Source organism: Microtus ochrogaster, unplaced genomic scaffold, assembly GCF_000317375.1.
Source record: "Microtus ochrogaster isolate Prairie Vole_2 unplaced genomic scaffold, MicOch1.0 UNK1, whole genome shotgun sequence".
Lineage (NCBI taxonomy): Eukaryota > Metazoa > Chordata > Mammalia > Rodentia > Cricetidae > Microtus > Microtus ochrogaster.
This window is the reverse complement of record NW_004949099.1, coordinates 24,191,593-24,215,721: the sequence shown is the minus strand read 5'-3', so window position 1 is coordinate 24,215,721 and position 24,129 is coordinate 24,191,593.

The following is a 24,129-nucleotide window of genomic DNA, read 5'->3' as shown; positions in this document are numbered from 1 at the left end:
CTAGGCTTCCACAAAGCCAGATCATGCAGTAGGATCTAAACCTAGTGCCATTGTCCTTGGCTTCGCAGCAGCCTACATTCTATTATTTTAATGGGAGAAGTTTGGTCACATATTTAGACATACTCTATGAGAAGATAGAGATGAGGGCCTACCTGGGAAGGCAGAAATTGATAAGAGTAATAAGAAGTCACCTAAGAAAGCTCTAAGAACTCTGAGTCCCTCTAAAATAGTTCTCAACTTCAGTGTGCAAAAGTTGAGAAAAAAACACGACGAGTGACTGCAGAAGAAGCAGGACGTGACAATTTAGTGACGAGTGAGCACGTACTTGTACACAGAAGTCAAGTATTTTAGGTTTGGAATTTACTAAAAGAGAAGAAAGAAGCTTTAGCATCAGGAAGTTTGGGGCATGGATTCTAGACTCCCCTTAAAGTTTCATTTAAGTATTAGAATCCAATGGCAACTCAGGGGTTAGAGTATCAAACCTGAAAGATGAGAACCCACCACTTCCTTGCCTCACAGCCTTCTGCAAAAGTTGAAGGTTTGGTCCATATACTAAGATGGCAGGAACTGCAATTAATACCAGAATCATGAGTTACTGTGCTCGCACTGGGTTAAAAATTGTTCAGATTCATTGCATAATTATTTGAACTTGGCTTCACTTTGCTCACTCAGCAACTTTGATGAGGGCTCACACCCAGCCCTGGAGATAGCAGTGTTGCTCTGTCAAACGTGCTGACATACATCAAAGTATCTTGGAAATTATGTCATGCCATTTAGATAAAACTGCCATAACTGTGTCTTCAAATACAATTATTTGTTCTTTCTAACAGAAGACTACCTTTCAAAACATGAGTTTGTGGCATTTGGAACTAACTTTATGAATTATATGGTATAATACAAATAAGGAAAATGGGGCAAATGATCAGTGGCTAAAAATCCACACTTTTCTTCAGAAGACTCAAATTTGGTTCTGAGGACCCAGGTCTGGTATTTGTACCAGCTCCCAACTGCCTAATGACTCCATTCTGTGGGGGTATCTGCACTCATGCATACCTATACACAGACACAAATATCCATCATTAAATATACTATAAATCTTAAATGTTGCAATTAAATAAACCATGACAAAAACTATAAAACAATAGCTACTTATAGTAATTAACTATATGTATTGATTTATCTGATCCGTGGATGCCCAGACGTTCAATCATTATTCAGATTGCTGACATAGACTAAAACAGATTTGCCTCCAAAATGCTGGGTAGTCCTCACCAATCATGTGAAAACCTGAAGAACTGTCTCTCCTGAACAAGAAGAATTTTCCAAGTGATCATCTTCACGTTCCAATGACCAAAGTACTTCTCTTGAGCTGCCAGCCTTTCAGTCCAACCTGTAGATTTTAGATTGGCTAACATTCATAAATATGAAAGTCAGTTTCTCATAAGAAATGCATTTAGAGATATGTACGTGTATATTCACCCATACTCATATATTTGATAATTTTCTATAGAGAAATTAAACTAATATAATAACTTACCTACAAGATTACAGCATATGCCAAAGTATAATTTTAATAAAATTTGACAGTGAAAGGTTATAATAAATATTATTTTAGAATGACCTTTTAAAAAATAAGCAATGAAAGAACTTATAAAAATCCTCAGTTGAGAAGTCAGTTTTTTAGCCAGTGTTTTCAATATCTATTTTGAGTCTAACTAAGGCAAACCAACAGTACTGTGGGTTTTCCAAAAGCCATTCATTGTAAGTTCCAAATGCACCAACAGTTTAAATTTTAGTGACATCTAAAAAATAGCTTGTAGAATTTTTCAAAAATACCTTCAGTGTAAAAATACAAAAAGAAGCACTGGTATTTGATTCCTGTCTCAACACCACTTTCTTTTGGCTTTTGGGCTTGAGGTCTCATCCTAAACTATGCCAACACAATATATATCATTATTTTGTCTCTTAAAAACTTCTAAAAAAAAACATGCCAAATGTTAATGGATGAAAAAGGCCACTGTTCTTCTTTGAAGTAAGTTTCTTTCTTTGTAACATAAAATACTTAATTGCTTTTAGCTGAGAACAATTCCTACAGTGACCCATAATGTTGTTCGGAAAGTAAAGAAACCCAGATGCTTTTCCAAGACTTTCAGGCATATGCACCAGGAGTGGATGATGCTCTTGTCCTATGACAAGCCTACAATTAGCAATGTAAAAACAAATGAATGGAATTATGTTTTTAAGATACTTGCTCACGTAGCTCTCATTTTAAGTAATGTTATTTTTCTTGATGTTCGATACCATATATCACACGACTTGTAAGAAGAACATCACATTAGAAACCTAGGATTGGGCATAAACTTCAGAAAAACAGTTGAGGAAATGGTTGAAGAAGAAGGAAGGGGAAAGAAGTGCTTGAAAACTGGCACTACAGCTATGTCTGTCAGTTTCAAAGGCATTCCCATCAGGAATGGAAGAGTCCTAAAAACTCCAGATGGTTTGGCAAAATATCAGAAAAGGAAGTCTCAGCAAAGCAGCCTGAACTAGGCTTGAACTTTAAAGCTTTCTGTCAGACTACAGAAGTCATAAACAGCTAGGATTCTAGAAGGCACAAATTCATAATTCAGGTAGAATATGCTACAAAACAGATTGCAGGTTAGCAGTTATCAGAGGATTAGACAGCCTATGAAAAGTTCTCACTGTTGTAATATAGCATAGTAATATGTTCATACAGTTGTGTTACTTTCAGTGATCATAACAGATACATGAGAAGAAATGGGGAAAGATTTTGGCCCACAGTTTTAGCCTATGACCTGTTGACTTCATTGTATTAAGGTCCGTGGGGAAGTGCATGCAGGAAAGAATCATGTAATTTTCTCTCAACCAGAAAGTAAAGTAGTACTAACAGGCATGGGCTAAGGCAGAACCTTCAATATCATGCACCAGTAACCCACTTCCTCTAATTTGTATAGGTTTCCCCATTCCAAATAGCCTATTCAGATAGTGAATCCACTAATAAATTAAGTTCATTAAGTCAAAGCATTAATTATCTATTCTTCCCTGGGACTTCATTCACAAAAATAAATAAAATTACAAACTCATGGAATCAGTGATATTATACAAATGTAAAAATGTGTCTCACGATGCTTATGTTGGAAGTTATAATCCCAAAGCATCAAGATGTGACAATATTCAGAGATAGGCAATTAAAGTAATAATGAGGCAAATGGTGTTCTCATAAAAATATAAGAGGAAGTTTGTTGACTAGAGAGATGGCTCAACAGTCAAGAGATTCTTGTCAAAGGACCCAGGTTCAATTCCTACTTCACTTGGTAGCTCACGACCTTCTGTAATTCTAGTTCTAGTTGATGCGGCACCCACTACTGGCCTACTTGGAGAACAGAAGTGTATGTGATGCCCAGACATATGTATAGGCAAATAGTTGTACAAAGAAAAAAATAAATTAATTATAAAAAGAAGAGAAAGTTCATTTGCAAGAAATTAGAGGTACATATACATTGGGAAGGAACAATGGAAAGAGGCAGCAAATAGCTAGGCATCTGCAAATCCAGAAGGGACTTCATATAGGACCTTGATCTTTCTCTTCTAACCTCTGTAAGTGTGGGGAAAAATAAATGTTTGTTGTTGAAGTCATTCACTGTGTAGTATTTATTATGCTTTCATAACTATCACTAACATCGTAATTGCAAGGAATTGCTTTTTACAATTAAAGCCAGAGGCCATTCCAAAAAAGGTAATAACATGAGCTTGTCCTATCTACATGGAACCTAGGAAGGAACACTTTATCAAAATGTTATAGTAAACATGACAGCAATTTATCCAAAATAGTTAAATTCTTTTACTAAGCATAAGCTATGTTGGGAAAGAATTGTTTCATTTGGGAAAGCAAAATACTAATATTGTATAGAATTTGGGGGTCAATTAGGGGTTATGACCACTACAGAGGACAAATATGGGAACAGCAAACTGTCACCTAATAATTCAAATTTATTGGTCCTGTTTTGTTTGCAAATTCTAAAATTTGTTATCCAAGATCTCAGGTCTTTCTGGTAAATGTCAGTCCAATCACAGATCTAGGTAGAAATACCACACCATCAGCTCATGTCCTCTTATACTTATATGCCCATCAGTTACCCCACTATTTTTTTCTTCGGGCCATCCTCGGGAGAAATATACTCAAAGAATATATCCATGATGCCGCTGTATTTCCCAACTCCCTATAAACTAAATCTATATTCAGGCACATATCTTAATTCTGATGTATTCTGATACCAAGTATCTAGGGTAGTCTCTCCCCCTTTTTCAACTACAATACTAAAATCTTACTAGGTTAGTTTTATCACCATGCACTGAAAGTATATATTTTAAGCTTAAATGTTTATCATATCTAAGACAATTTATAATGGTGTTCCTTTCAAAAGATAGTACTAGAATAAAAGAAGCAAGATAATATGTAAGGTTATGGTAATGAATTTACATATAAATGAACACTTATCCTTCTTCAAGTATATATTTAATACAAAGATTTTAGAATTATTGTTTACCTTAAGATATTATGTTTATACCCTATGGTTCTTTGGGTTAAATGATGAAAAATATTTAAAATTTGTATTTTTATTTCTCGTTAGATACAGAATCCAAGTCAATAGGCTCAAGTTGGCATTTGAAAGCACAGTTGAATAAAATTTAAACCACTTTAGCATAACTTAAAAATGTTTTTTGTCTTCCTTTTTCCCTGGATCAGTAAAGAATGTAGCAAAGCCAGAGATGGATCACACTATGTCAAGAGATAAATAAAATAAACTGTGCTAAGGCTTCTCTCCCTTTATTCCTTCATGCACCATTAGGATGCAACAAGAAATACATTTTCATTTTTTTCTGGTCATTGGAGAAGAATGAGCATGGCTGAATGTGATATTTAGCTTATTTGGATTGAGCTCAGTTTAATGAGGCTGACCTTTTTTTTTATTCCTTTTGATATTGCCTTGATTTTAAATACATAAACACAAACTTTGGTTTTCAGGAAAGGTCTTAATCACACCTCATCCAATAATTATCAAATATTAGGCAGATAAATGGATGTACATTGTCATCTTCACAGATGCTTTATTTTTTTAAGTAACCAGCATTAAATCTTAGTTAACTTTCATTAAAACTATGAAAATCAGCAGGCAGATAGTGATGCAGGTTAAGTTGAATAGCAAAAGCTCAGTTTTGTTGAATTATTATTTCAGTTCTTGGATGAACTGGGTTGGTAAGACGTGTGTATCATATACATGGTTGATGAAAGCTGCTGAAAACATCATTCACTCTCCCTCTTAAAGCATCTCAGTATCTAAATATTGTCATTAAGTCTTCAGCATATTATGCTACATGAGAGAATGGAATAAAATTTAAAAATAAAATATTTTCTGAAATTAATTTATGTTTTCTCTAAGAAATGGCTACACAAAAACGAAAAGTTGAATTAGCTTAGAAAACGCAAGTTAATTAAAGCAATAAATTGCCTTAAATGTTCAAATTTTAGAAAGTCACAGAGCAGTAAGATATTCAAAGATAAGATCCCCAAATGAAGCAAACTAAATTGATAAATGCAGAAGACTGATGATTCACAATGGCAGATCCAGTAATTAATTCATAGGTCCAGACTATAAACACATTTAAGGGAGATTTATGAGTCATTGTCTAGAACTTAGACTCTGGCCTAAACCACAAATGAAATATATAGCTCTCCTCAATAAACATGAGACACAAGTCACTTCATTACTCAAATACAAAAAAAAATCAAATATGATAAGATATTAGAAGATCTCTAAGAATGGCCAGAAAGATTTAAGATGCAAACATCGTTTCATACAACATTTCTTATATGACATCTTTCTTGACACTCAAAAGACTGATTCAGAAAAGTCATTCAAAAGCCACCTCTACCTACCATAAATGTTGGTCATTTTGTTGTCCTGCCTCTCTTGCTGAGAAGAACATTTAACTCTTAGCAGTAATGAGCTAATCTTTGTGACAAGTAATTGAAGTCACCAAGAGTCTGATAGGGTGGCGAGAAAACACTAAAATGTATAAAGCCTATTGAGAAAAGAGGATAAAAAGGTAAAGGTAAGTATGGGCAGATGAGGAAGGACTGAGTGCAAGTAACAGGCGTGAGTTTTGAAAGAGGGTGTAAAAATGGTTGTTTTTCCATGTCTAACTCTGTCACAGAATTATTGGTTTCAGTGTTGGATAACTACACAAAATGTATTCACAAAATTATGTAAAATTTAATGTGAAGTTTCACAATTTCCATTTTAAATGCTCTTTGTAACTATATAGAAGTTCACTACGTTGCATAAAACAGTCTGGTTAATTTTGTTGTGCAAAGTTTTTACTTATTTGCAAGAATTTTTATATAATAAAGTTTAATTTTATATAATAAAGTATAGCTAAATAAGCCATTCAACTAACAACACCACAATAACAAACTGCTTCTATACTTAATATGTTTATTCTATATGATCATATCAATAAATCTAAAGAAAAGTATTCAAATCACATAACGTTTTGATAGAGAGAAATCATCCGACTCAGGAAATACTCTAATCATTATGACTTTCCTGGGTTTTTGAAGGATATAGGGAGAAATTTAAAACACCCCAGGGATTAAGCATGAGAACAGACCTGAAAAAGGAAGAAGCTTCTGCCTTTTCCTCATCAAGGAAAGAGGGGTCATGACGTTTCCTCACTAAACTCTCCATGGTCTTGTGTGACTGACAGGGTCTTGTGTCAAGTTAAATAAATCTTATTATTTTCCTGAGTTAAGTTTTTCAATTATGTGTGTAAGTAGAGTTTTATTAGACCATATTCTACCTGTTTGTAAGTGAATAATTTACCCACTAAACCAGGCAGAGTTGAATAGCTTTGGTACAGAATACAGTAGTGCACACTTGACAGTATTTGCCAATGAATCATGGCCGGCTCCTATAGTAAGGGCCTTACTTGAGTCTTCTAAACATTGGTGTTAGGAAGCTCTCTAATTCACAAATATGTAGCTCCTCCATCACAAATATAATCAAGAAACCCATGAGTTAAATTTAAGACATGTTTTCTGGAGTAGTACAGCCTTTTCAAGGTTAGGAGTAACCTCAAAAGAACATTCACAAAATATAAACAAGATAGAAATTTTGTTGTGCTACCTAAAGCTGAAAGAGGGAACCCAACACTGTCAGGCAGAATATAGAAGCAAGTTTTGAGAGAAAAAAATAAATATTTCAGAATGCATCTCTACAGATTACCTTATGAAGAATGTATTCTGCCTAGCCAAGATAGCTGCAGTTACTTATTTTTTTTATTTAAGTCATTAAAAATAAACTTAGTCACGTAAAAGATTAAATTAATGAATTATCAACCTAAAATTCTAAAAATTAAACACAACATTTTTTCACATTTTAACTTTCCAGACTTTTGTTAAGGAACATGATTACAAAATGTGCTTTTATGAACTTTTAAAAAAGTTAATTATATATAAATTTCAGACATCATGGTCTATCATCCCTAAGCTATTTAGGATAAACACATATAATACATAATAAAGTTATTCTTTTCCATAACTATCAGTGCATTAACAAATGGAAACTGGCAATAACATTCTCAGCAGTCCACATTAAAATTTAACCATTTGATTTAAAGCAATTATAAGCTTGATATATTGAATTTGTATTCCTGTATTCCTGTGTCTTTAGCATTCTGTGGAAAATACTCACAAGTTGGTTTTCTTTTAATGTATTAGATTTCTGTATAGACCAAGACAATTATTTCATAGAATACTTATATTTGGATATGGTTCATGTTCAATCTCTTTTTGTGTTTAGAGATTTCTAGCACATCCTGGAAGTTTATTTGTAATATATTTACTTGGTACCTGCTTGTGGGTCCAGAACAAAAGTCTTAGGGGAAGAAGAAAAGATAGAATGTAAGTAAGTAAGTCACATTGGAGGTAATTATTATGTTATTTTTTTATCTTGAAGCTCCTAACAAAGGAAAATGAGAATTCAAGCACATTTTAAAGAAGGAACTAGATTTTATCCTACTTAGCAATATCTGTTTAGAAGTACACACAATATTCCTGAAGTAAAAAAAAAAAAGTAAAATAAAAACCATCCTGTATCACACTAGTAAATTACTGATAGAAAAAATAAGATGAAAACTATCAGATGAAAATAGTTGTATAAGTCGTCACCTACTCCAGACCAAGAAAATGTAGATATCACGTTCCACAGTATATAACTATTTCAAGAAGAAAAATACAGTCTTTGATCAAAACTGATGCATGGGTATCACTCTATTATCAATCACACTTATCATGTGTAAGTGTAGGCAACCCAGCTTTATGGTTGCCTGGTATAGTTTGGCTTACAACATGCAGAATAGCCTAAAAAAACATTTATAGCAAGCATTGGTGTGTTTTTTACATCAATATAGTTAAACCTTCAGACATATCAATGACCTATCTTCTCAGCAGGGTATGGTGAAACTCATCTCATAAGAAAAATCACTTGATAAAAATAGTTTTGAAGATTTTAAGTCCACTTGAAACAATTATTCCTCAGTCTGGTAATAGTTGTGATTATTCTGTTCATAACTGGCTAGAGATTAAATGAAGACTGCCCTAAACTGTAGAGAAAATGAAATGGCTGGATTACATGATCGGCATTCCAGCATTCACATTTACCTGTTCCAAGTTTTAACCTTGTAAATCCTACCAATCTGAGCTGCCAAGTTGCTTTCTTAGTGTCTTAGTTTCTCCTTTAGTGAGAGAGAATTCTACCATGTTTCGTCATACAAGTCTGTGACTTGACATGATTTAGCAGTGATTAAGAGCAGGAAACAAGGTTCCCATGACCTGGATTCCAATTTCCAGATAGTCACACCTGTCACTTCTCCTATCTTGGACAATTTATCCAAAACATGGAGGCATCATAACTATGTCATCGACTTCAAAGCATGTCATAAGGATTTTCTCAGCTAGTATGTAAAATGCTTAGACAAAGTTCCAAGTGTGTAGATTGTAGCTCTCACAAAATTTTCTTATCTTATTTGAGGAATCCTATCATGTTGTTCATAAGACCACACTGGGGTTTATTATATTAAATAAATATTAGCACAACTTTTGTTGTTGCTCTACTTGTTGTAATAAACATGTGGAATGTCAGTAAAATAATGTCACAATGTCCCGAGACTACCTGTTTACAATTGTCTTTATTATAGAGGCTCACTTCCAACAAGGGATACTGAAAGATTAGTTTCTTCATTCAGAAAGGATTTATGAATTTAAATTATTGGGTTGTCCACAAAGTTACTCAAATGACTCAGCTTAAAACCAAGCTTTTATCATATACTCTTGGCTAGTTTTTTTATACCTGAAATACATGTGCAATTTAGGCTTCTAGCATGTGTGAAGTTGAAGGCCACAGTCTCTCACATGGCAGAAGTAGACTTAAGGACCACCTGTTTCATAGCATGTATCAAAAAAAGAAAAATTATATGTCCAAACAACCTTTAAACCACAATTATCTAGTGCACCACTGAAGCCTACACCAATTGATATGCTTTTTTCTATTTTATGTAGCAACAAAAAATGTTTGCAGGAAGTTAAATGTAGAATGCAGTTTCGGTTCCACTCAGTCCTATAGGTGTTCAGTCCCCCAAAATGCACAGAGGCTTATAAACTGTTTAGCCTGTTAGCTCAGGCTCATTACAAACTAGCTCTTACAACTTAACTTAACCCTAATTATTATCTATGTTTAGCCATGGGCTTGGTACCTTTTCTCAGTAAGGCATTCTCATCTTGCTTCCTCTGTATCTGGCTGATGACTCTGCCTTTCCTCTTTCTAGAATTCTCCTAATCTGGTCATCCCACCTATACTTCCTGCCTGGCTACTGGACAATCAGCATTTTATTAAACCTATACAAGTGACAAATCTTTACTGTGTACAAGAACATTATAATGCAGCATTTAAAGAATAGTTTTATTATGAACTTTGAAAACTTAAGAAATGCCTTGAAAATTCATCACATTGTGATAGTAGCAACCCATAACCTTTTAGATACTTTAAAAAACTCCAAACAAGATCCCAATTTTCTTCCCTGCAATTTGTCTACTTCCCATAGCCAAGAGGATAACTATATGTTTTTCCTTGGGTTCACCTTATTATTTAGCTTCTTTAGGTTCACCAATTGTAGACTCTGTGACCCTTATTTATGGCTAGAAACCAATTATGAGTGAGGACACCCCATGTTCATCTTTTTGGGTCTGGGTTATCTCACTCAGGATAGTGTTTTCTATTTCCATTCATTTGCATGCAAAATTCGACAAGTCATTGTTTTTTTACCGCCACGTAGTACTCTACTGTGTATATATTCCACACTTTCTTCATTTATTCTTCCATTGAAGGACATCTAGATTAAGCAACGAGGGCTGATGAGAAGCCAAGGACAATGGCACTGGGTTTTGATTCTACTTCATGTTCTGGCTTTGTGGGAGCCTAGCCAGTTTGGATGTTCACCTTCCTAGACATGGACGGAGGGGGGAGGACCTTGGACTTTCTACATGGCAGGGAACCCTGACTGCTCTTTGGACTGGAGAGGGAGGGGGAGAGGAGTGGGGGAAGGGGAAGAAGGGTGGGAGGAGGGGGAGGGAAATGGGAGGCTGGGAGGAGGCTCAAACTTTTTTTTCCTTTTCTCAATAAAAAAAAAAACTCCAAACAAATTTTGATCGTGTGATAAAAACTAAAATTTATATTCATCTATCAGTGCTCACATGTGGACCTCACTTCCTAGAATGTTTTAAATGGCTGACCTAAATCTATATCCTGATTAAATAGGTTAGTACTCTGATAATTTTATAGCAATAAATAAATATTAAAAAAACATTTGTTGAAAAATGTACAAGTCAAATAATATTCCAGCATTGACTGGGATGTAGACTTAAAACTTTATTACTTTCTTTAATGATGTTTCCCAGGATTGGTTGAAGCACATTTTAGAGCAGTCACCACTTGCAAGCCTAGTTGGGCAATACAACTGAACTTGATGTAATGAAAAGGAAAATTCAAAGTTTGGTGAAGAGGAAGAGGATGGTGGGGGCATGAATCTGAGAGGATTCAGAGGAGGAAGTGAACATGATCAAAATAAATTGTATAAAATATTCAAAAAGTTAATATGATGTTATTCTTTTAAAACATCCAGTGAAACTAACATTTTTTTCAGTGCAATTTAGTTACCATTACTGAAGAATATTTCAGAGGATTACAAAGATAGAGCCTGTTGTTTGAAGCCTGTTCTTTGGAAAAAGATGTCTTTGTTGTACCATTTTCCTGTCCTTCAATCAGTTAGTTTCCCTTCCCTGTTATCTTTCTCCAATCTGCGGAGTCAAATATAGTCACAGAAATCTTTCCTTTGCTAACCTCATTATATGACCTATAAATAATAAAATCACCATCCAAAAATCATTTACAGACCTCTTTAGACATTAAAATTTCAACAAGGTCCAGATTCTACATACTATAAGGTTTAGAAGAAATTGTTTCCATTCCAAAACATCTCAGAAGCACCAGAGAGCCAATAAATGAGTCATCTATCCATATAATAGATTCATTTCACAAGAAGGTATTGTTTTGATGTCTTAAATAAATACCAACGTAGGATGTTTATCTTCACTAATAAACACTGCTTGCTTGCATGTGTGTTTTGAGACAGAGTTGCTTTATGTAGTCTTGCCTGGCCTAGAACTAGCGCTTCAGAACAGGCTGTCTTTAAACTGACAGAGATGCATCTGCTTCTACTTCCTGAGTGCAGTGCTCCATCACCACTAGGCTCTAGTTTTATACCTTTACGTATAATAATCTTCACAGTAAACAGAAGGGGTAAATGAGAATGTTTCATATTTAAAGATGAGTGAATTAATTTTTTCACTCTGGTGATATCTCAAATAGTAAACAAATGATTTTATTGTTATTTTTATTGTTATTATTGTAATAACATGTATATTAGGAATTCTTTTCTTCACATTCCACTCATCATCTTTCTTTCTTTAAACTCCAGTTTTGAGATGAATTATACAGGTTAACAATATACCTTTCCTTACTATATACCCCTATAATTAACGTGCCTTACTTACATGAAAATGTTGAGTTCTGAGTTAGTCTGGAAGCTTGACATGTTGAATAAGGTAGGGACAGTAGCAAACTCATATACATGCATGAAGTCCAGATTGGCTTTTAAACTAACTGGAATCCTTGGTACTTAAAAGCAGCAAAATCTTCCACCTCTTCTGTAACATGTCTTCAGGGGATGATGTTCCTTTGCTGTCAAAATTACTGCTGAAGAAGTTAGTGAAACTGTGATGTTGTGATGCACAGTTCTAAATCATTAAGAAAAATTAAAAACAGCAATAGAGATGACTCACTGTTTTTAAAAGGAAACACCCTTGAAGTCTTGGTGAGAGTCCCGCTGTGAACATGCTTCTGCACTGTACCTGTTTGGAGCTAGGTTATTGCAGAATTTAGACTACATTATATAGAAATTCCAGATGAAAATGAATCTAGCAAGTTTAGGTTTTTTCATTTTTTGAAATTATACTTTAATTACAACATTTATCCTTTCCATTTCCTCCTTCCAAACCCACGTACCTTTTTGTCCTCTCCTTAAATTCATATCGTCTTTTAAAGAAAATAACCTAGGTCACTGCATCTGGAAAGAAGAACTAGCAAAGTAGTGGTAGGAGGCAAACAGTGAACTCATAGGAGATGAAGTTGATGGCTGTCAGAGCATCTGAACCAAGGGAAATGAGACCTTATCTATATACTAATCTGGTTTCTTTCTGTTATACAGAAACACCACTTTAATAAAAAGTTAAGGATGAAGTGATGTCTCAGTCATCAAAGTTCTTTCGTTGCAAGCAAGAGGACACGATTCCATCAACCAGAACTCATATACCACTGCCAGGTAAAGTAGTGAGTGCCTGTAATCCCAATGTTGTAGAAGCAGAGAAAGGAATCCACTGGTTAGTCAATCTAGCCCAATCAGTGATCCTCATCCCTATGAGAGATCCTAATTTTAAAAAATAAACCATGCTTGTGAGGATTTCACACAAAGATCCTTTAGATAAATTCCACCTCCCTCACACACACACATACTCATGTCTGGACATATAACACATGTATATTTGTAAGCATGTATAAATTATAAGATCATACTGGAGATTTCTTTCACATGAAATTGTAGAGTTGTATTATAGGAATTCAATCTTCTACATGATACATGACATTCACATGTACTGGTGAAAAGTTAGAATCAACACTCTTATGTAAGGGAAGCTAAAACTGTCATATTGACTTCATACATATATAAACATACTTTGGTGAATAATTACAGAACTTCTTACTCAAAAAATGAGTTATATTAATCCCTCTGATCAGCTCTGCCCTTCCACCCTTATCATATATCTTTTGCTCAATGCACTTTGAATTAGAAGGGTTAACATGACCATGCAGTTTGTTGGAAATAGACTCTCGGTTCCCATACCAGACCTATCAATTCAGAATCTGCATTTTAGCAAGACCTCTAGATTACCCCTATATTAAAATTTGAAGAACAGGAAATAGCACTCTATAATTACTCATGGAAAAGAATAAGGCTGACCAAGATAACTACCATTTTGGCTACTCTCAGCCTTACAAAAAAACTGAATAAAAAGAATTGCTAATTTCCTATACAGATGAAAAAAACTAGTAATTTTGAGTGAACAATGTCTCACTGGACATATTTTTGTTCCTACCAAAACAGTTTAAAAATGAACCATTTACAGAGATTTTTTTCTGAAACAAACACATCAGTTGGAGGAACAGCAGGAATTGTACTTTAAAAACATTTCTCACCTGCACATACTTTTGTTTCTATGCAATAAAACATGTGTGGATAAATATTCATTTTGTTTCTCTTAGCACAATACTGCTGAGACGCTAAATATGGTTCCCTTAGTTAGTTTTCTATTGCTGTGACAAAATACTGTGACCAAGGCAACTTGTAAAATAAACCATTACACTTGGCTTACAGTTTCAGGGCTTAGTTTATAATGGTGAAGCAAAGGCATGGAGGCAGAAAAAGCTTAAAGTTTATAATTTGATGCACAAGAAGTAGGCACTGAAAGGAATAATGGGAATGGTTAGAATTCAAAGCATCCCAGGTGATATAGCTCCTCCAACAGGATCACACCTGCCAAGAAGTTCCACCAACTGAGAACCAAGTATTAAGTCATAGGAGCATATATGAGCCATTATCATTCACCCAGCATAGTGGTCTTAGAGAACTAGTTACCAAGATCATGGTGTAGCTATACATTGGCAAACTATGCAGATAGCTTATCCCTTTGAAACTTTATACAATCCCTTCCCAAAACTGCTAATCAGAATAAAAGCAAGATCCTTTCAGTCACTGTGTATAAAATAAATTTTAAAGACATAAATATTCTGAAAAGACATAAAATATTGTTTCAGGGATGCCCAAAATACCATGAAGTTGAATTGAGTCAGGGGAATGAACTGACTGATAAACAAATGATATGGGGATATTTCTATATCACTATCTATTTTCCTTATTCTAACATCACAGAATGCACAAACATTACCTCTTTTATCATTCTAAGTAACTTGCCACAGAAACCACTTTGAATCAGTCAAAAGAGTGCGGGAAGGTAGTGATTATCGAAGACATGGGAACAATGTTTGCATGTCATCTGAGAAGCGAACAGGAGATCCAGATCTTAAATGTACCACTTGATCCTGGCCTCTATCTTTAAAGAGCCAAATGACTGTAATTCATTTTTTGTACTATCATCTCTGCATCAATATCATTATTTGAGAGGAAAGAAAACTATTTGTCCTCTCACTCATCTTAAAATACTATGGATGTAGATTGAAAATTTTCTCATAAACTGTAATATGCTTTGTAAAATTAAGTCTGTACTATTGAGCCTGGATGCTGAATATTTTGATATTCTCTAATTGGAGCCTTATAAAATAGTAATGATCTCTGTTATTCTTCCTTTCTGATAGACTCCATTGTGTAAATAAATGAGGTTTCTTTTTTTGTTTGTTTTTTGTTTTTCGAGACAGGGTTTCTCTGTGGCTTTGGAGCCTGTCCTGGAACTAGCTCTGTAGACCAGGCTGGTCTCGAACTCACAGAGATCCGCCTGCCTCTGCCTCCCGAGTGCTGGGATTAAAGGCGTGCGCCACCATCGCCCGGCTAAATGAGGTTTCTTAACTCACAAATTTTCACAGTACTCTATCTCTGAATTTCCAGGGACATGGCAAATTCCTGTGCATGGTAGACTCAACAGTGCTCTGGTCCTACAAAATTCTAGTTTTCCTCAATTAATTTTTAAAATACTTTACATGCTCCAATCCAAATGTCTTATTTTTCCTTTCCAAAACAAAATTCTGCATTTTCTGACTTCAGATCGTTAAAACTTGGGTTATACCAAAAGGAGAAAAATCAACTAGTTCTTACTTGTCAATTATAACATGTCTGAAATTTTGGTTGTTAATATAGAATGTGATGATCGTCATGATGCCATACTCCTGCCTGAGTTACACAGGTAAAGGCAAGAGGTAGGGAGAACTGACCTGGAATATATATAAACATTTCTAAATCTACCTTCTGCTTGTAATGCAGGGCAGCCATGGCTGTCAACACTGAAGTTTGCCCTTTCTTTGCTTGATTGTCCACCTTCTATCTCTGACAAAAGAGGATTTTTTTTTCTCAAAAAATTCCCTGAGAATGATTTCAAATGCAATTTCTTTTAAGAAGCCAGTTTTGATTGTTTTGATTTGATACAATTTACGCCTTAAATTCACAGTTATGTATACCACCCATCTTATGAGATGTCAGGTACTATGCTATTAGAACTTGGGTTGTGATACTTCCTTCACAATGGAGTTCATTCCCTGAAAACAAGAATGCCTTTTTGGGTTTTTTTTTTTAATATCTATGAAAAAAATCATATTTGGTAGGTGTAAACCGCTTTGGGTGGGCTACTCAGTCTAGGGGTTGTAACCCACCCTGCAGTTCAGTTATTCCAGGGTCCTGGAGAGGCACTATCTGTAAGATAATGGGCTAGGAGAGAAGAAGAAGGCTAAGCGGGGGTTCTTGTCAAAGCCTCCGTTTATTAGAGATGGGGTACAGCTTATATAGAGTAAGGAGTTGGGGGGTGGGCACAGGGGCCTGGACTCTTGCCACGTGGTTCGCGTTGGTCACGTGGTCCAGGAGGTTACCTTCGGTCAGGTCACGTAGGCCAGGAAGTCCCATCTAAGAGCTGACACACCTAGTTCTCTAGATAGTTTGGAATGTGGGGCGAGTTCTGCTAACAGATAGCTCTCCATTAACAGCCAATTTGGGTATGGGGTAGGATCTGTGAATAGAACGATTCCTTAACACAATTAGGGGTGTGGGGTTCTCTGCAGACTCCCCAGGGTGATGGTTCCTGCAATGATCCTAGGAGGAAAAGGATCCTAAAAGATCTGCAGACTCCCCACGGTGATGGTTCCTGTAATGATTTTAGGAGGATAAGGCTCCTGACAGGTAGGCATTCAAGAAACAGCATAATTTCAAAATGCACTTAACATTTTGCAAGGAACAATCTCTCCTAAATCTACTCCAATTTATATAATAAGTTCACTCTAAGCAAAGACTCATTGGCCATAGAAGAAACAATCGTCAATCACCTAAGACATTGCCTACAAAGAATGTTTGTTTACACTGGGACTTTATGTCCCAAAGCTACTCTCTCTTAGTTAACTGTCTATTGCTATGATAAAACAGCATGACTCTGATGAAACACAACAAGGCTTTCTTGTTATGAATTCCTCAGTCTGTTTTCTGTTTTCAGTCAGGACCTCCTGTCAATGGAATTTTCAGCCCCGCTCCACTGGACATTATCGCAGCACTTATTAGTTAAGAAAATGCCTCCACAGGCTTGCCTGCACACAAATGTGGTAGAGGTATTTTGTCAATTGAGAGTCCCATTTTGCAAATGACTCGAGCTTGTGTTAACTTGATGTTAACTCTGCAGCATAGTAAACTTATTAGCCAAATTTAATAAAATAATTTTTAAAAGGACAGAATTTATATAAACTTAAGATACACTATTTTCTAACGATGCAACTGACAACTAGAAAGTTCTTTTCAAATAACTTTTTTAAAGGAAGGTCTTGTTTTATTTGCACTTATTTAAAGATCTATTCTTCTTTATACATATGTTTATTAAAAAATCCAAATGTTTGGACAGTTTAAGACAACAACCAAGGATTTCTTTTCAATTCAAGTTGGAATCCCAATAGAAGGAGAAAGTAACAGTGACATTAACTAATCATTCAATCAAAAATTGATTTATGAGAATTTAATAAATATGAAATTCAAATTTAGAGAAATTTAATGTGCTTTCAAGAGATGAGGGAGAACGAAAGTCAAGACATGCTGAGACTTAGAGGCAAAGTACACTTTTATCTGCAATATGCAACTTTCATTTGAAAATCATGTTGGTGAATTATGCTTAAGCACACAAAAATACTTGCTGATAATTTTTCTAGTGTAAAGAGTGACTCATCTTGAATTTTTTTTTTACATTAAACATCTCTGAAGAGGCTTCCAAAGTCTTCCTGAATCTGGGGTACAGTTGGATAAGCTGACTCCAGAAAAATCTTAACAGACCCAAGAAATAGAAAGCAACAATGTCCAGTGAGCAGCCTGCCACCTTTACTGATTGTAAACTGTACATCAAGCCCCAAATTTAACATTTGTTTTGGTACATCTTCTTACTGTTTCACATATCCGTAAGATATTTCCCGACTTTCTGGTGGGCTTACCTTCTACCTTTCTACATCAGAAACACAAACAACAAAACACAGTTCTAGCTAACTTCAACAATGTATATTAAGAAAAGCAACATGAGAATGAAGTACTTACAACATCAAGGAAGCAGAATCAAACACATAGTCTGTCTGAGAATGTCACTGGCTTGAGGATATGAAGGACTTTTTCAAAGGTTCCTGTGTTAAAGGTACAGAACCCTGTTTCTGGTGTTGTGGGAAGATGAGAGGATCATGAGTTCTCTGGATCCTCTATGAATGGATTCACAACTAAATGAACTACTAAGAAGGGGCAGGAACTGCAGAACCTAGGGATTCTTTGAAGAAAAAATCACTGCAGGTTTAAAAAATAGGTCTTATCCTCGGACACCTCCTTTCTCTCTCTATTTGCTTCTTAGTTACCTGAGTTAGGCAGACTTATTCCACCATCCTTTTTTTGATATGGTACATTGCTTCATCCCCTAAAACCATAAAGCAAAATAAATTATTTCCTTCTAAGTTCTTTGTCTCATATATTTCATTATAAAAAAAGACCTCCCCAACATATACATTTTTTAATACATAATTCATAATAAAGGTGATCTCTTCGGGAAAGAGTTCTTAGTTATTTTTATTTAGCATGGGTTCCCCGCACTTCAACTTTCTTTAGATCCAGTTTTATTGATATCTAATCATCATCATAATAATTTTATTCATAGGAAAATCAAAACCAAAAAGCATCAGATAAACAATGAATAAAATCAAGAATATCAGGCAGATGAGATGGGTCAGTGGTTAAAGAGCTTGCTGCCAAGCCTGACAACATGAGTTTCATCCACAGAACCTGCATAATAAAAGGAGAGAACTGAGTTTTGAAAGTTGTTTTTTTTTTTATCTCTACATCCATGAATGTCATGGAATGCACATTGGTGTGGGAGAATTGTCTTTATTCTGCCAATCATATTTTAAATAAATGCTTATTGGCCAGGCAGGAAGTATAGGTGCATCAACCAGACAGAAAATAGAGGCAGGGTGATGAGAACAGAAGAATGCTGGGAAGGAGGAAGCCCAATCCTCCCCATTCCTACCCACACCAACCAAGAAGCAGGATGTGACCTGCCTCCTTGAGAAAGGTACTGAACCATGTGGCTAACATAAATAAAAATAATGGGTTAATATAAGCTACAAGAGCTAATAAGAAGACTAAGCTAATGGGCCAATCAGTTTGTAACTAATGCAGACTCTGTGTGATTTTCTCTGGGACTAAATGGCTGGGGGACCAAGCAGGACAGAAACCCAAATGAGCAGGCCCTTCCATGTTACAGCACATGATGGAATATTTATACACATCTGCATAAAAGAAACTAACTAAATAAAAAATACATTATATTACAAAATCTAAAGGGAAGCAGTTCCTTAGTTCTCTGTGCTCTCTCTGCCTTGTTTCACAGGGTTCTAGGATCTGTCTCTGTTTCCTAGCATTTCTATGAAAAGTCTTTGTGAACCAGCATTTTTAAATATGGATTCTGAGTTTTGAAATGAGGTCTCCATGCTTACAAGTCAACCACTTAACTGACTGAGTTATCCCCCTAAGCTTTAGTCCTTTAAAATTTTATATAACCATCTTTTATTGAACCTGTTAAATTCAGCAAAGATCATTTTTTTTTGTTTGTTTCTCTACTGTGGAAATGTACCAGACTATTCCACACTGTTAATATGCTCAATAAATGTATTGGAAGGAAATCAGTTGTTTTTAATTTCTGTACCACTGGAGTTGTAGAAGAATGTTAATTTTTTTTCAATAAAGTCTTTAAACTTTTTGTTTTTAATAATTTATGTGAACAGGGTAAATTTCTCATACTCTTGGGGCAAATAAAAGAATATTGATATTGCATCTTACAAAGAAAGTTAATCAATTTGTCTTTGGAATGCTCTAAGATATAAATATGAACATGCAAAGGGCAGACAGGATTTTATGTATTTCATTCCTACCAATTTACAGTTTATGAACAATATCAGAACTTGGTTAAAACATCATATCCATGTTTTCTGGATGGATCATGTGATCATCAAATGCTCAGAAAACACTTATTTGAAATTATCACCAAGACATGCTACCAAAATATAGCAAATAAGATAAAATATAAAAAGTAGCTAACAAAATTGACAAACACTATAATATTACTGGAAACCAGGTAAAATTCTCTATTGGTATCTTAACAGAGGAAGAAGTAGACTATGATTGATTATTTTGTACTTCAGCAATTCTGCCAATAATTACTTATAGGGAAAAATTAATTATGCCCTAACAAACAAAAACCTGTGACACTGACTCTTGTATTTCTTGTACAATTTTATGGTGATGGGGTGTGAATTATTTTCTCTCTGCTTTGAGACAGCCACTGATTCAATTAGGCCCTGAATTTCATTTCACAAATACAAACTTTAATTGAATACTGTTCTCTCTGAATATTGAAAGAACTGTATATTTCATATCAGCACAAACTATTAAAAAGTCAGATAAGTCCAATATGTAGAAATATCTGATATTACAAATTAGTTTATTTCTAGAGAAGTTTGCGAAACTCCACAGTCAAGACAAACATAAGACTTTAGGCACAAGGTTATGGTGTTTCAGTTAAACATAACACAGGAAATGATTCTATTGCTTACATAGTAGTTAGTGTTTAATTGAATGAAGTGAAAATGAGAGTCTTTCTATTATTTGGGGAGTCAAAGCTGGTCAACCTAGAGAAGTAATGAAACACAGGTTTCCTAATTTTTAGTTTATCCATGAAAGAAGGAGTTAGAAAATAGTTGGGTTTTTTGTTGTTGTTGTTGTTGTTATTGTTGTGGTTTGTTTTTTGAGATAAGGTTTCTCTGTAGCTTTGGTGCCTGGGAACTAGCTCTTGTAGACCAGGCTGGCCTTGAACTCCCAGAGATCTGCCTGCCTGTGCCTCCCAAGTGCTAGGATTAAAGGCGTGGGACACCATGCCTTTAATAGTTTTTAAACATTAAATTGCATTAAAAATATTTACAGATCATTAAACAATAACAAAAATTCCCTGTGAAGAACCAGGAGCAGGCCTGGCATTGTTTTATAATGTGCTTCAGTTTAGCTTAATTGTTCTTTGGTCAGACAACATCTACTGTGAATCTTCTCATCATTTCTATTTGAGGACACCCTTTCAGGGATGGTATCACAGTTTCCAGGCTGAGTTTCATACTCTAATGGTTTTGTGCAAAAAAATCCCTTTTTATTTTCCAAATTAGATAGTGGAATCTGCTTGCATTGGTCAGAGGAGGGAAGACACATGAAGGAGAAGAATCATTTCCCATTTCAGAGCCAATAAATAAAAGGGCAAGAGAAGAAAAGGGATATGAGTCTGTGTACTATAGAGAGAGCTATGATCTGTGTAAGCAAAAAGGATGCAGTCACTTAATACCTAGGAAAGCAACCATTACTTTCTATGTCAAGTGATCAGTTTTGTAGCAGAGAACTAGAAAGTGCCATTCCAAACTTATCTGTTCCTAATTAAATGCCAAACCTTCTCTTCTTAAAACTTAAAAAGAAAAGGTGTGATTTAGAATTAAGTTGGCAAGACCACTGAAAAGAGACCCTACTGATGAGGTGAATTGAGGTCCCTGTTTTCATAGCCAAATCTCCTTTGATTCACAAGCATGTGGCTGATTCCCTATTTTATCTCTTTAGTGTTTCTTATGTGGAGAAAACAACCTAATGTGTACATTGACAAGGGCCTGCGTAACACAAACTTATGCTACAAGCCTTGAAAGGTGGACATTCAATACAATTCCATGTTTTACTACACTGTCATTCTTTGATGAGTCTTTCTTCTCCATATATTCTCAGGCCATATACATTTTGCGTTTTATAACCTCTACATTTAGAACTATCTATCTATCTATCATCAATCTATCTATCTATCTATCTATCATATATATATATGTAGCTATATATGTAATTTTAATTTTTTGCAAATTAAGATATATACCTGCATATATATTTTCTAAACAAAATAATAAAGACCATACATCAGAGTCTGAGGATGTAGTAAAGTTGGCAAAGTGCTTGCCCAGTAGTCTGGGCTACATCCCCATCACTTCGTAAACTTGATCTGGTAACACATACATGTGATCTCAGCATCCAAGAGTTGGTGCAGGAGAATTGTCTGTATTCTGTCAATCATATTATAAATAAATGCTGATTGGTCAGGCAGGAAATAGAGGTGGAAAACCAGACAGGAAGTAGAAATGATGTAATGAGAACAGGAGAATTCTGGGAAGGAGGGAGTTGATTCCTCCCACTCATGCCCATACCACCGAAGCAGCAGGATGTGATCTGCCCCACTGAAAAAAGGTACTGAGCCACATGGCTAACATAGATCAGAACAATAGGTTAATCAAGATGTGAGAGTTAGCCAGTGAGAGGCTAGAGCTAAAGGGCCAATCAGCTTCTAATTTATGGAGACCTATGTGTGATTTTCTTTGGGGATAAACAGTTGTGGGGTACTGGGTGGGACAGAAACCAACAACACGCAGGCCTGGCCCTTCATTTTACAAGAGTTGGAAATAGAAGAAAAGGGTCTTCTCCAGCTAAATATGGCTATTTGAAGGCCTTTCTGGAATACATTAAGTGCTACCATAAAGTAAAAATATTCACTTGGCAGAAGAGCTCATATATTTGGTCAACATTCAATTCTTACATTTTTATTAAAATAAAAAATGAGCAATAAAATCTGGTCTAGACAGGGTTAACCATTTGATGATATATATTGTACTTATTACTGTATTCTTCAGAATATTTATCTGATCCAGAAGAAGTATAAGGGACCTTTAAGTGAGAGCCCTCACATTTTAATAGATTCTGCACAGAGCCATGGTAGAGCCTTCAGATGTCTATCCATCAGGTAGTTTATTGTAATTACCTAAAAGTAAGACTCAATGCAGGGTTGCATCCTTGTATGACCTTGATTTAAACTAGACTGTCTATATCTGAAACTTTGACCCTGGTGGAATCTTTAGGGAATAGACTGATTGAAACCTCTTTGCCTTTTCCATTTCTGTCTTATAGACCACCATTATTGATCTAGTATTGGAAAATAAAACAGAATATACTCCTTCATCATTCACTTTTATAGATCTCTTTCTTCCTGCCTTGACGTGGTCCATATCATCCTTAGGTTTTATGTGATAAATGCATTCAATAGAATCTGCAGCACACATCCTGGGTTCCTAGCAAACCTAGATGACTAGAGCAAAGACCTGAGCAGTGGCATCTGTGTTCCTCTTGCACTAACCGTCTGTGATCAATCCTCTTCCCAGGTGCAGATGGTATTCATCAGCTTCAGAATCCTGGCCACTACCACATCTTCCCTGGTTATTTCTGTCACTGACAGATGGGTTCTTGGCTATGAGTTATTCTCAGCAGCCAAACCATCACGGTCTGTCCCAATATACTGTTGTAGAATACTGGAGAATTGGACCACTCTATAGTGACTGAAAGTTACCTAATGGACATGTGCTAATTTTGCAACACATAGGAGAGTCACAATAGTGCCAATAGATTCAGTGTGTGATGATTTGTTTTTATAAAATATGTCCCTAGGTTTTTCTATCTGGTAATTGCCTCATGATATGGATTAAACAAACTGTATAGACAAATCAAATGTGGGTATTTATAGCTAGAAATCATTAAGATCACAAATGTGAACTAAGAATATGCTTTTAAAATATTTATTAGGGCAGATGAGATGGTTCAGTAGGAGGAGGAACTTGCTACCAAGCCTCACAATCTGCGTTTGACCCCTGCTACCCACATAGGCGAAGGAGAGAAGACTTTCACAAGTTGTCCATTGGCTTTTCCACATGCACCCAGGCACATGGGTACTTACATATACATAAATACACATGCAAAATTATATAAAAGTGAGGAAATTCAAAAAGTTCTTTACTGCTGACTGACCCAAACATGCTTCCTTTTTCTCCCTTCCTAACACTGTTCTCTGTGAGAAAATGGTTTACTGAAAGATGAACTTGTATTGGTTTCCCCTCTCATACTGCATGCTAGAAGGCTCTGAAATAGAAAGCAGAAACCACTTAAAATCTTTTCCAGTATTTTAGAAAAACTGTAAAACAATTATGGTAGTAAGTGCTTTCAAAGGTAGCAGCAAGGAAGGGGGAGGATAGAAAGCAAGAG